This window comes from Symphalangus syndactylus, chromosome 7, assembly GCF_028878055.3.
Source record: "Symphalangus syndactylus isolate Jambi chromosome 7, NHGRI_mSymSyn1-v2.1_pri, whole genome shotgun sequence".
NCBI classification, from domain to species: domain Eukaryota; kingdom Metazoa; phylum Chordata; class Mammalia; order Primates; family Hylobatidae; genus Symphalangus; species Symphalangus syndactylus.
The window spans coordinates 20798029-20811921 of record NC_072429.2 but is presented as its reverse complement, the minus strand read 5'-3'; the positions used below and the strand labels follow the sequence as shown (position 1 = coordinate 20811921).

The 13893-nt window shown below is 37.0% G+C and overlaps 1 pseudogene; it reads right to left on the bottom strand.

Moving 5' to 3' along the window:
* Positions 1-12561: 12561 nt before the first annotated feature.
* Positions 12562-13600, bottom strand: LOC129486047 (large ribosomal subunit protein uL30-like; annotated as a pseudogene).
* Between the last annotated feature and the right edge of the window lie 293 nt (positions 13601-13893).

Sequence of the window (13893 nt, the reverse complement as noted above, 5' to 3'; positions counted from 1 at the left end):
CATATAAAATAGATCATATGTGAAGGTGTGAAGCCAGAAAGTATTCTGGTTATGGCTATGTTGGTTGTAAGGATCAGCAACACCTTGAAACTGGTTGGAGTAATGCTTTTTTAATATGATGATAGAATTAGCAATCTCATGGACATCAAAAACAGGAAGTGAAATACAGCTGAGCTCATGGGTCCAGAACGGCAAAGTCAGGTGCAATGGAGGCTGCCCATGCTGTTTCATAACAGATAGGCATGGAACACAAAGGAGAGCTAGGACTCAAAGATAACACAAAGCTTTTCAGATGGGTGAAGGAATTCAATATCCTGGCAGAGAGAGCACTCAATAAAATTACCTACTCTTAAATGACTGGCTGACAGACTGAAAGATTTCTTTCAAAAGGAAGGACATCGTGCAGCCTTTGACATCAGATTTTGATATTCTGATCCCAAGTTATAGGAGACAACTTTCTAGCCACTTGGTAAGGATATTAATAGGAAAGGCTGAGTTGCATTTCCTGATGAATGTAAGTTTTGGTATTATAACAGGTAATGTTTGCATGTGAGTTTACTAATAACTTTAATGTACTTTGGCATATGCAGTGTATTTGATTTTCATGACACTGAGAATGAATAGTAGTTTTGCAGATGAGGAAACTGATGCACAGTTACTTATTCAAACTTTAAAAATTTGCTTCTAGCAGGGAGAAGATACAGCCTAAAGAACTTGTACTATAGGGCCGGGCCCGGTGGCTCACGCCTGTAATCCTAACACTGGGAGGCCGAGGTGGGCAGATCATGAGGTCAGGAGTTTGAGACTAGCCTGGCCAGCATGATGATACCCCGACTCTACTAAAAATACAAAAATTAGCTGGGCGTGGTGACGGGCGCCTGTAATCCCACCTATTCGGGCGGCTGAGGCAGGAGAATCGTTTGAACCGCGGAGGTGGAGGTAGCAGTGAGCCAAGAATACGCCACTGCACTCCAGCCTGGGTGACAGGGCGAGACTCCATCTCAAAAAAAAAAAAAAAAAAAAAAAACTTGGACTGTAAATCCCATGATGTTTTTGGTCTATTAAATAACAATGGTATAATCCACAGATGTCTTCAAATGCCATGTTGCCTTTTCATAATGCTCATTAACTTCAATCCCCTCCTACTTAGTAACTCACAGTTCAGCTAATTTTGTTTGAATTATAAAACACATGATCAAATTGCCCCATGGGCTATAATTATATGATTATTATATTATTATATATATATTACTATATTTTACTATTATTATTTCACTAAAGCAATTGATTTATTAAACCAATTAATTAGGGGTGAACTTAGAATACAGACAGCACCTATTTAATGAGTATTTGCTGAATTGATTTTTATGACAGCAACTTACTTAAAACTCTGTTTTAATTCTCCAGTGCTGGATCTGATTTTATATTTTCTATTCTCTCCTAAAAATGTAAGGCATTGTTACTACCTCCACATCCAGTTTTCCTCTCACCTCATTTTTATTATTCTTCAAGTCTTATAACCTATGTAGTTACTGTCTAAATATAAGTGAGCAAACTTAATCTTTGCATGTTTAGAAAGCAGCCTCAAAAAAGATTTTTCTCAGTGCCTGAAAATACAGTAGTCAGAGGCTGAAAAATATTATCTTTAGGTGGATAAATGTGAAAGTTACAACTTTGCTCCAATTTCATCAACATTACAGTACCTAGTGCATTGTTGGGGTTATATAAATATTAAATTCTAATCATATTGACAAGTCTTACCTAAAAGAATCCTTTCCAGATAGGTTATGTAAAGAGTGATTCATTTGGGCAAATGAAATAAATTTGGATGTAAATATTACAGACTCATCAAACTGTTTGCTAGATATTCATGTTCTGCTGAATGAGTCCTCCAAATCATGTATGTGTGTCTGTGTAGAATATACCCTTCTACATGTGTGTGCCTGAGCACACGTGAATGAAAATATATATGTTGACAGGAATACACTATATATGGAACATATATATTGATAGATTTTGAAACCATGATTTTGATTAAAAAACACATTTGACACATATTGATACATTTCAGAACCATACAAAAGTGCATGTCTACATATACATGCATATGTATGGATATATACCTGCACGCATGTATGTTTAGAATGTTTCACCATCCACTTATTGATTTTAATTCTCATCTGCTGCATTTTACTGTTCTATATATGTGACTTCACAATTTCAAGTTCTTTCTCTCATCCAGCATCCTCTGGAAATTCCCCTTGCATGCCTTCTGACTTCCCTTTTAATTGCATCTCTGCAACAATCATGAGAAGAACCTGTGGAGATTTTTGAGCTATTTGTTGCTAAGAATCAGATTGCAGGAAACTCTTGTATAAGGTTCAGTCCTTACAAAACAATGATGTTATTTAAGAGCACTGAATCTCTTCATACCCATCACTTTGACATATGCCAGATTTCACTTGGTTGCAGACTCCTAAAAAGGACTGCTAGAAGCAGTGTCAGTGCTGGTGTGGGCATATTTGTAAGTGACAGGACAATTCCTGCGCAAAGCCTCTAGGTTCTAAATGAAATTATTTTGAAGACTTTAGCAAATACCAGACTACTTGCAGAATGAAGCCCTGTTTTTATAAAACTTTTATAATTCCCAAGCACTTTTAAATAGGATCTGGGCAGAATGGGAGGCAAATGAGTTTAAGTGAAAGGCCGTACCTTTACTTCCTATATTTCGTATCAATTCTGATTTTACAGAGGTATTTTTCTTTTTAAGATGTTTTAGAGAGGCAAATAATTCTATAAGATGCATTTTAAAAAAAGAAGCATCAACAAAGGATTATGACCAGACAATCCACAAAAGAGAAAGACAAACAGCATGTTAATTTAGGAAGCAATTCTGAGCTTTACGAATAATGAGGGACATGCAAAACATCCACAAAATGAATAAAATAAATAAGAGGTAAAATAAAATCAGGCAGACATTTTAAAGTCTAACAATATGAAGGATTGGCAATGACTGCTAACTCTCCAATTCTGCTTGTGGGAAGGTGAATTGAAATAACAGTTTTGGAGAGGAATTTTGCATTATCAGTAAAATTGAAAATGTACATAACCAGCAATTCCACCTTTATGTTTATACTGTAAAGTAACATTTATACAAGCTCACAAGGGGAAGATGTACAGGGATATTTATGGCAACACGGTTTGAAAGAACAAAAAAAGAAAAAGAACTCAATGTCTATCATTTACCTAATGGATAAGTTAAAAATGTATGTTTGTGTGTTTGGAAATGGGAACATATGGCAGTTAGTAGAAATAGAATATACAAGAAAAAACACACGTTGATAGATTTAAAAACCATGATATTGATTTATAAAGCAAACTATAGAATAATGTATACACTAGAATGCTATTTATGTAAAATTTTAGAAAATATCCTCGTAAAATATATCAATTATGTACAAAAAAGTAGATCATAAAAATGGATTCAGCATAATTTATGATGATTGCCTCTGTGAGGAGGACACATATGACTTTGTCTCAATAATACTTTATTAATAACAAAGGTGAAGCAAATATAAAAGATGTTAGCAATAGTTCTGGTTAGGTAGAAGTATTTTTATTACATTATTTTTTCAATCCCTTATTGTAAAATTTTCTCAATACAAAAAAACTCAATAAATATTCTTACTAGTTTCAATTGTTGACGAAAAGAGTCAAACTCTGTAAAATATTTGAAGAGATTTATTCTGGGCCAAATATGTGTAACCACACAGCCTGTGACACAGCCCTCAGGACTTCCTGAGAACATGTACCCAAGATGTTCAGGGTGCAACTTGGTTTTATACATTTTACGGAGAAATGAGTCTTCAATCAGACACATTTAAGAAATACACTGGTGTGGTCCAGAAAGGTGGGACACCTTGAAGTGGGGCTTCCAGCTTATAGGTAAATTTAAAATTTTTCAGGTTGACAATTGGTTGGGTTTATCTTAAAGACCTGGGATTAATAGAAAGAAATGCCTGGGTTAAGGTAATTATGGAGACCCAAGTTATTATTTGCAGAGGAAGCTTTTAGGTAATAGGCTTTAGAGAGAATAGGTTGTAAAATGTTTCTGATCAGACTTAAAGTCTGTGTTGATGTTAAGGCCACAGAGGTATAATGAGGCATGTCTGACTCCACTTCCTGGTATGGCCTGAAACAGTCTCTCAGGTTAAAGGATAAAAGAGCCCTGGCTGAGGAGGAAGTCCATTCAGATAGTTTGGGGAGGCCTTCCAAATTTATTTTTGGTTGACACATTGTACTCTACTAATTGGTAACTTGGGAGAATATTTTCTCTCTAGCAATGAGTTGTTATGACTATTTATTTTAATGCCATTTCAGGAAACAAAGAAGTGTGTTTTCTATGAGGTTATGTTTATTCAGTATGATTTTAAATAAGACATGTAATTCTTCTGTTATGAGACCCTGAAGATTGTTTGATTTGAATTATCTAACATAATTTACCTACACAAGATTATGCTTTAATTTTAATTGTATTTAAGACACAAGTTTTCCTAAAGCAACACTCAATATGCCCCATCAATTATCTTAAAGAAAGAAATGCAGAAAATATATTAATTACAGGTCATGACCCAGCAAATTATGAATTTCCAATCAGAAGTAAATCATTGCCACTAATTAGCTTTCTTGTTTGCCAGACTGGGTTAAAGTCTTTATAACATAAGTCATTTCATAAATCATTTTCTCAACATGCAAATCTCAAAGGAATGAGAATTGAAGATATGCTAAGAGCTTAGTAATGTTCAGAGACAGAATTTTGTTGGACAGTCTCCACTGATTTCAGAAATATCTGATCAGTTCAATGTGGAATATTTGGAGTTATTGACACCTTATTTTCTTTACTAGTACAGATTGTTTAGATGTTATTTCTTATTTGTCCTTCCAGTCCACTAAGTCTTGGATAGCGGGAGTCTTTATTGGTGTTAAGTGAAAAGGGTGTGGTGTTTTGAATGCATTCCAGCTGCATAAACTTTTAGCAAACTTGTGACGTTAGCGGGGTTGTGTTTACCTCAAATCTCCACCAGCTTAAACTAGCAATACCAAATTCTCAGTGCTTTTAACTGACAGGAAATAGTAGAAAATGATCTGATCTCCTTGGTCTTCTTTTTTTTTTTTCCAACTCATGTTTTTCTACATCAAGAACACAGATGTTCTTCTGCCATTTTTCTAATCTTTTCAAAATTTTGTCTACCCCTGCTTTCAAAATTTACCTTTCCCTATTTCCATTTCCATCAACTCCTACTCTCTGATGTTTCAGCTAGATAATCTAACAACAAATTAGTACCAATGAGCTAATAAATATTAATGAATTATAATTGGGAAGTGCACTCACAGAGTAACACATTTGGGGGTGTGCGTGATTTTCTTTTCTAGAAGTAATCTTTTAACCTACTTCCCACTAGACTATAAACAACATGAGAGCAGGGTATTTTTGTCTCTGGTTTACTGATATGTCCCTAGGACTTGAACAGTGCATCGTGCTAACAGACGCTCTTAAAAAATAAATGGAGAGCAACAACAATAACAGTGAAATTTTTTCGAAAAGGGAGAAAAGGGTAGGACAGATGTGTGGACAAGCCTGTTTTTCACTGCTTCTTACTTTTGGGTACAAGTACTGCCCCTAAGGCAGGGTGTACAGAGTTGATTTCATCAGCATTTTGATGGTACCCATAGCATTTAGAAATCAAATCAGCATACTATGCACTCAGGAGAAAAGAAGATGCTATTTTGCTGATTAGCCATTTTCCCTGAGAAATCAAACTTTTAAGGGAGCTTTGTCTCCTTGTTTGATTTCTAAGATAAAGGCCATTTCAACACTAGCATGAAATGAGGCATATTTTAGCAGTTATGAAAACTCCAGAAAACTAAAACCAGGTCAGTCTCTTGGCAAAAATACAGCAAGATTTTGTAGTTAGTCCCACCCATCTTATTAGACCTCACTCCCCGAGCCTGTAGCCAAATATTCAAAAACACACACTTCACAGTCCCTAATGTTCTCATGGCCCTTCAGATAATCAATATTTTCATGATTTCCCCCCAAAAACCAACCACAAGTGTGTAACAGCAGTTTAAAAGGATACAGCATTTGGAATAAGAGTTTCCCATATCATAAGAAGAGAGTTGAATCATCGCGTCCAGGTTCTTCTCCCCATTTCATTAATACCTGTTTTTCTAAGATCACAAGAAACCCTTCTGAATCTTCCAGTATAGTTGAAAACAGCCTCTTCTGTGGCACCACCTTTGGCTTCTTTTTTTCTTGTCACTGTTCCTGGCTCCTCCTCCTTATCTGACCTTTAAATGTTGTACTCAGGATTCTTGGTTTCAGATTCTTCTGATTCTCTCTCCAGGTGTTCTTATTCTGTCCCATGACACTAAATAAAAATTCATGTGTGTAAAATTCTCATATTTTCATCTCCAGCCCTGCTTTGTTTTCTGAGCCATGGAACTTTTTGTTGGTCCTCTTGGATACTCTTCTAAGAAGTCCACTCAAAAATTACAGATATTAACATGTTCAAAACTGAGCTCAATCTCTTCTCCCCCATAAACACACTCTTCCTCCTCTAATTCTTATCACAGAAAACTGGAAGCCATCCTGAATATCTGCCTTTCCTGTAAATGCGGTATCTAGCATATAAAGTGCACTCAATAAATGTGTGTGTGGAGTTGGTAGGCGGAGGAGGAGCTACAGTAGTCATGTGATCAGCTGTGAAATCACATTATGTAGGCAATCTGCAGTTCCACCAACATGTATTTCATTGTGTATTCTTCCTAGACATTTAATTTAGTAAGATATGCAAACTCATATTTTGCTTTACATTAATAATATCAACTTAGGTAATTGGAGTACTATTTTAAATCATTTTCTTTTATCCCAAATAACCTTGAGGGATAGGCATTGTTTTTCCTATTCTCTAGATGATGAAGATGAGGCTTAGAGAGTTTTCGTGACTCTCTGAAAAAGATGCCCAGCTGGTAATTTGTAGAGCTGGGAGAGAAATTGAGATTTTTTTTCATTTTTAAATATATGATTCCAGGCCATTGCAGGATTATATATATTTTTATTATATAAAATGAGGTCAATGGGAGATTAGCCTCAGTTTCTGCACCCATAGAATGAGGATAATAATATCTACCTCAATGCGATAATTAAATGAGATAATGCATGTAAAGCACTTAGTACAGTGATGGGGGCCATGGTAAGCCCTTATGATGGACTACAATTTATTAATGTGAGATTTTAAATCTCTTCCTCTATGAAATGCGAAGCAATTAAAGGATTTTGAGCAAGATAGTGATACAATGAAAGCCGCTATGGGGAAGATTAATCTGTCACTTGTGGGAAGTTTATATTAAAGTAGAGAGAAACTGGAGACAAAGCAAATGGTTTGAGGACTATCATGATAGCTCAAGCACAAACTGTCACTTGCCTAAACTTAAGTGGTGGCTGTGGGAGACCCCATCACCAAGTTGGGGTACACCTGCAGGAGTGCAGCCTAGGAGAACTGCCAAGGTTTGGAATCTGTGAGCTGAGGCAGAGCCAGCCAGGGAAGTCAGAAGAAAACTGTCAAGCAGACAGGGAGAGGAACAGCATACACCAGGGCTTGTTGGGGGGGGCAGGGAGAGAGGGGAGGGAACTGAGAGAACGGGTTAATAGATGCAGCAAACCATCGTGGCACATGCATACCTATGTAACACATCTGCACGTTCTGCCCACGTATCCCGGAACTTAAAGTACAATTTAAAAAAAAGAAAGAGAACTGTCAAGCAAAGAAAAAGGGGAGTATCAAAGCTGTAACAGAGATGAGGGTGCTAGAAGTCAAACTAGAAGTCAAGGAAAGAAGGAAAACCATGGTTGTAAAGTTTTCCATCTCCAGACGAAATGTCCACAGAAGCATTTGTGCAGTGCTATTATTTTCCAACTATACTGTCGCTATTTGAAAATTCTGCATTTCTGGGCTCCCTTTCAAATTAGAAGCTGTATCAGCTCAAAATTCATGTTCACATATGCTAATAATCTTCCTTAGCTGCCATGATCTCCATATCCCTGAAATTTCTACTGATGCCTGTTGTGTTACACCAGGCCTGCTTCACTCATCCACGGGAAAGGACCAAAAGCCAGGCTGAACCTAAAGTAGGTCAGGTTGCAACAGCCCATTTTGGCTCAAGAGAAATGTTTCAGACGTGAGCCCTTAATAGTGAGAGGGTTCTTACCCCTATTTAAATAATATAGAACTGAATTTCTTGACCCATGGTGGGAGTATAGTTTAGAAGGTCCATGAGATGTCAAGACTAGCCTTGTTCAATAAGAAAATAAAGTATGAAATGGAGATGTTAAAAAGGATTAATTATGGTGGTAGTTTGGATATTAGAATTCAAGGGCAAGAAAATTAGTAGTATTTCAGAAAATCTGAAAACTCTTTTTAAAATAGCCAAGCCTTATGCTTATTTGATTTTTTTTTTCCTCATGCCTGCAAAACTAAAAGAAGCTAAAATACAGACTGCCATTGTTTAAAAATTAAACTTTGTGGAATGAGAAGTAAACTTCAGGAATCAACAAACTGTATTTGGCATGCTATCAAGAAAGAACTGTTAATAAACTTATCTCTCAATAAAAGTGTAGAATTTGATATTTAAAAAATTGTTAACATAGCATTTTAAATTTCTTTATTGAAATCCATCACCAAACAATAACAAAACTCGCAGAAGCATTATGGCTGCTCAGTGAAGTAATAACTGCTTGGATTAGATTCTCTGCTTCAGCAGAGTCTAGATACATGTACAAGAGTGATATATAGCAAGGCCGCAGATACTGTAGCATGTCTTCACAGCAGACTGAACATCAGAATTGACACTAAACCTTGTGTCAAGATACACACAAAGACTTCCAGACACAGAGTGCACCTGAGGTTATAATCTGTCAAGATTAACAGAGTGAATACCTACAAAGGCAAATAGACTGTGATATAATTGTCATCTCCAAACTGGTGAAAGAAGATTTTTCTTCCCAATTAACATTCAAGTGCATGAGACTGAAATCCATTTAGTCATTTTCTGATAATTTATGCAGCAATGTACAGAAGTAATAGGCATGGTTACATGGCACATTTATACAATACTTTTCATCCCTGAGGATCCTAAAGCTCTTTACAATTATAGCTAATGTTTGTTAAAGTACTTTGAAAGAGGAGAGCGCCACAGACGTTCCAAATATTATGATTATGAGAAAGCTTGATACAGTATGTATAGGAACACTTTGCTCTCATGAAATTGTTGCCAGTTCTAGTGCAGGAAATAGAACTCCTTTATGAGACTGATGAGCCAATGTTTATACAACTTATCCTTCAAGAAGCTTAAAGTCAACCTCTTCTCTACTGTAACCATCTCAGAAATTACATGCAATATGGTCTATAATTACTTATTTAAAGAATTGTAAGGAATGCAAATATCCTTAATAAGAAAAACTCATTTTTTTGGTCAACAAATAAGAGTCATTATTTCCAAACTGATAAAATTATAGCATAGAGAGAATAATGATGTAAAAAGATCCTTCTACTCGGTGATGGCAGAGTATGCTGTATTATTTCACTAGCCCCAGCAACTGACCCACCTTTCCATACGTGAACTTGTGAGTCAAAAAACCAAGAGAATGGCAGATAATGGACCTCTCAGTCTCCCTAACAGCAGCACTGACAAATGATATAGACTACCAATCAGACCAGGTGCCTGGATTTTGAACAAAAAGCCAATGTCATGAAAAAAAAAAAAAAAAAAAAAAAAAAAAAAAAAAACAGATACTACATAGAAACCCAGTCTTGCAAATATGTCTCTGGTGGCCTCATCCAGTTTTTAGAGGCAGCAGTGGCAGTATTTTTAGCCATAGAGCTAGGAACAAACACAGCTGGAAAGAAGCGTGCGGTCTGTGCTCTTTGGTAGTGACAATGCAGTTATCATAGGACCAGGTCTATGGTGTGAGTTGTGGATTTTACTATAATTTCCTAGCAATGTAATCAACAAGCCTGGATCTTCAGCCCTCCTAAAGATTATGTGAGTTACTTGCTGTCTTGTAAATAAACTATTTTCCTGCTCAAATTATCAGAGTGGGTCTCCATTGCTTACAATCCAAATCTCTAAATATTTGATACACTGATGATGCTTTAATCAGTTTAAGCCAACAGTCCTTTTTTTTTTTTTTGGGGGACAGAGTCTTGCTGTGTCACCCAGGCTGGAGTGCAGTGGCGTGATCGTGGGTCGCTGCAACCTCCACCTCCTGGGTTCAAGCAATTCTCCTGTCTCAGCCTCCTGAGTAGCTGGTATTACAGGTGCATGCCACCACACCCAGCTAATTTTTGTATTTTTAGTAAAGATGGGCTTTCACCATGTTGGTCAGGCTGGTGTTGAACTCCTGACCTTGTGATCTGCCCACCCCGGCCTCCCAAAGTGCTGGGATTATAGGCATGAGCCACCACTCCTGGCCTAAACCAACAGTTCTTAATCTGGTGAACTAACTGTTGTATGTGACTTTGCTCCTTCCTTTTCCTTTTCTATTAAATTTGGATATGACAAAATTGCCCAGCTTTGGTTTCTGTTTTGTTGTGATTTGATTTGGTTCTCTTTCTTTTTCTCTCTTTTTTTCTTTCTTTCTTTCTTTCTTTCTTTCTTTCTTTCTTTCTTTCTTTCTTTCTTTCTTTCTCGCTTTCTTTCTTTCTTTGTTTCTTTCTTTCTTTCTTTTCTCTCTCTCTCTCTCTCTCTCTCTCTCTCTCTCTCTGTGTGTGTGTGTGTGTGTGTGTGTGTGTGTCTCCATATCATTTGACCCTTCTCTGGATCTAGTAAGTTTATTGCTAGATCCAGGAACCTCCCTACATTTTCCTGAGCAAAATAAAAATAAAGGCACTTAATGAACGCAGGTTTTCATTCTGCTAGTCTATATGTTTGTGTATTTATTAAAGATTTTATATCACTTTTTAAGGACAATTCAGTAACTGGTTTTATGTTGGAAAGCAGATATAGCACTTATAGGAAGAATAAAAAATAGAAAAAAATGCTCTAATATAATGTGAGTGGCTACTTAGACCTAAGGATAAAATTGTCATGGACAGATTCACACTAGTTTCAAAAAGTCTTATGTCCCCTTCGACTTAAATGAAAGTCAAAATGATGTGTGCTGAAAAGCTAGGCAGGAAGACTCAAAAGTAACTCTGGTGATTATGAACACACTAATGACAGTGACACATGAAATGAGCTCTCTCAAAACTGTTTCATGAAATGCTAGAGTAGATACATCATTATTTCTAAATGAGTGTATGATCTTTTAGTTACATGAATGTACTTAATACACTAAATATTTGAGTAGACTAAAATGGAATAGTATGCTGCAGAAGTTTAAATGGACATGTCCTTTTACTCAGTAATTCTATTGAAATTTTTTTAGGACAGTTTTGTGTGGTGGCTAAAAATCTAGGCACAGACAAATCTGGGTTCAAATCGTAGTTCTGTTGAGGACTAATTGTGTCACATAGACAATGCGCCACCTTTCCCCAGCCTCCAAATCTCCATCTAAAAAGAATAATTAATAATGCTTGCCTCAAAAGGTTGCTAAGAAGACTAAGCACATAAAGCATTTAGCACAGTGCTTAGTGCATAGTATGTGACAATGTCAGCTATTGCAATGATAAATATTATTATTATTGTTATTATCTTGCCACAGAAGTATTCACACGATTTGACATCACATAAATGTCCATCACTACACAAAGCATTAAATAAATTGTTTCACCCAGCCTTTGGAATAACAACAAACCCATCTAAGAAGTGAAGTAGCTTTGTATGCACTGACAGTGATGAAGATCCATTATATGTTACTGGTCACTATAAAAAGCAGGTTGCAGAAAAACATGTCTCTCATAACCCCACACTTTTACGTACGTGTCTATGTTGCTGTCTGTTTGCGTGGATTCATCAATGTGTTTGAAACGTTATATACCTGTTAACACCATTTATCTCTGGGGAGTAGAAGTGTGAGTGGGAGAAAATAAAAGAAACATTTCACTTTTCTTTTATAGATTTTGTTTCTCTGTGTGTTTGTGTGTCTATGTAGGTCTTTACTTTTACACAAAACAATGAGAAAAAGTAAACTTTCACAGCCTTTTTATTCAACGGTGACTTTCCAAGTTTCACACCAGTAATAATGCCAATTTTCACCTGTAAATTATACATATATATAAGCATAGTCCTTTCTAGGCCCAGAATCCTATCATATTAACAGGGCTTGTGTGTATATGAGGAAGAACCTCCCATACTTCTCAAATATTTTGTTTGCATTTCCAAAACTGACAATTTATTTGTAGAAAGTTTAAGATTATTTTATGAAAATATATTTTAACGTTGTCTTTAAAAAAAGAAAGTTTGTGACTATGATGCGCTGTTCTTTTTTTTTTATTTCAATCTGAGAGCAGGCACTGTTTATTAACTGACCAGCTTAGAAAAGTAATCATGGTAGACACCTTAGTTCATTCTTCTAATAAGCCTGTTGATCCGGTCCTCCCTGTTGCCAGCATTTCCACCTTCTACAAAATCAGTGGTCTTTTTCTTCACTCTGCCTGGTGGAAAAGGTAATTTGAAGAGCCACAGAGAGTTATTTGCTTCTTTGAAGCGTTTTTCAACAGTATAAGTATGAATCTGATCCTGCATGCAGATGATGCCATATTTACCAAGAGATCGAGCAATCATAAGCATTATCTGTCAAAGCAATTCGCTTCTTATTGATTTTGCCATAACCACGCTGGTAGACTAGTTCATTTACTGAATTCAGATTTGGGTACCCCCATGCAATGTATGGCTCTACAACCCTCAGCATGTTAATTGAAGCCTTGTCGAGCTTCACAAAGCTTCCGTTGAAGATTTGATGAAGGCGAAGGAGCCGCAACACCTTTCAGACCTTTGCGCTTACACCGATACCTCTATCTTGATGACAAGCTCCAGTTTGGGTTCTGCAGGTACATAGAAGTTGCCAGCTTTTCTTGCCATCCTTGTCATTCGAATTTCAGTTCTGTACATCTGCCTCTATTCCTTGTGATACTGCTCCGCTTTTTCTTAGATAAGCTTCCTCCTTGCCTTTCGAAACATCTTTTGGGCAAACTTCTTTCTCACGCACTTGATCTTCAGCTCTGCAAAATTCCTTCGCTTTTTCTTTTTTTCTTTTTTTTTGTTGAGACAGAGTCTCGCTCTGTCTCCCAGGCTGGAGTGCAGTGGCGCAATCTCGGCTCACTGCAAGCTCCGCCTCCTGGGTTCACGCCATTCTCCTGCCTCAGCCTCCCGAGTAGCTGGGACTACAGGCGCCCGCCACCACGCCTGGCTAATTTTTTGTATTTTTAGTAGAGACGGGGTTTCACCATGGTCTCGATCTCCTGATCTCGTGATCCGCCCGCCTTGGCCTCCCAAAGTGCTGGGATTACAAGGGTGAGCCACCGCGCCCGGCCACCCATCGCTTTTTCTTAAGGGTTTCTGGCACAGCCAGAACCTTCTTCTCTTCTATAACCTCCATGGTTCCAGCTGAAAAAGAGACATGCCCTGTTCTTTCTAATGCCGTCGAATTAGACAAATTCCTTTTCCCTCAGAACAATGCATTTTGCCTTGCCCAAGTCAGTTTCGCTTCATTTAGCTAGGACTCATAATCAACCCTTCATTTTATCTCAAAATCAATATGCAATGGATCATGGAGATCACGTGTTCACTCCACAGATATTTATTACATGTCAACTCCATAGAAGAAATTGCCTTACCTGCAGCACAACTCATCTGCATCTTATAAGTGGTGGGAAAAGGACTGAATTGATG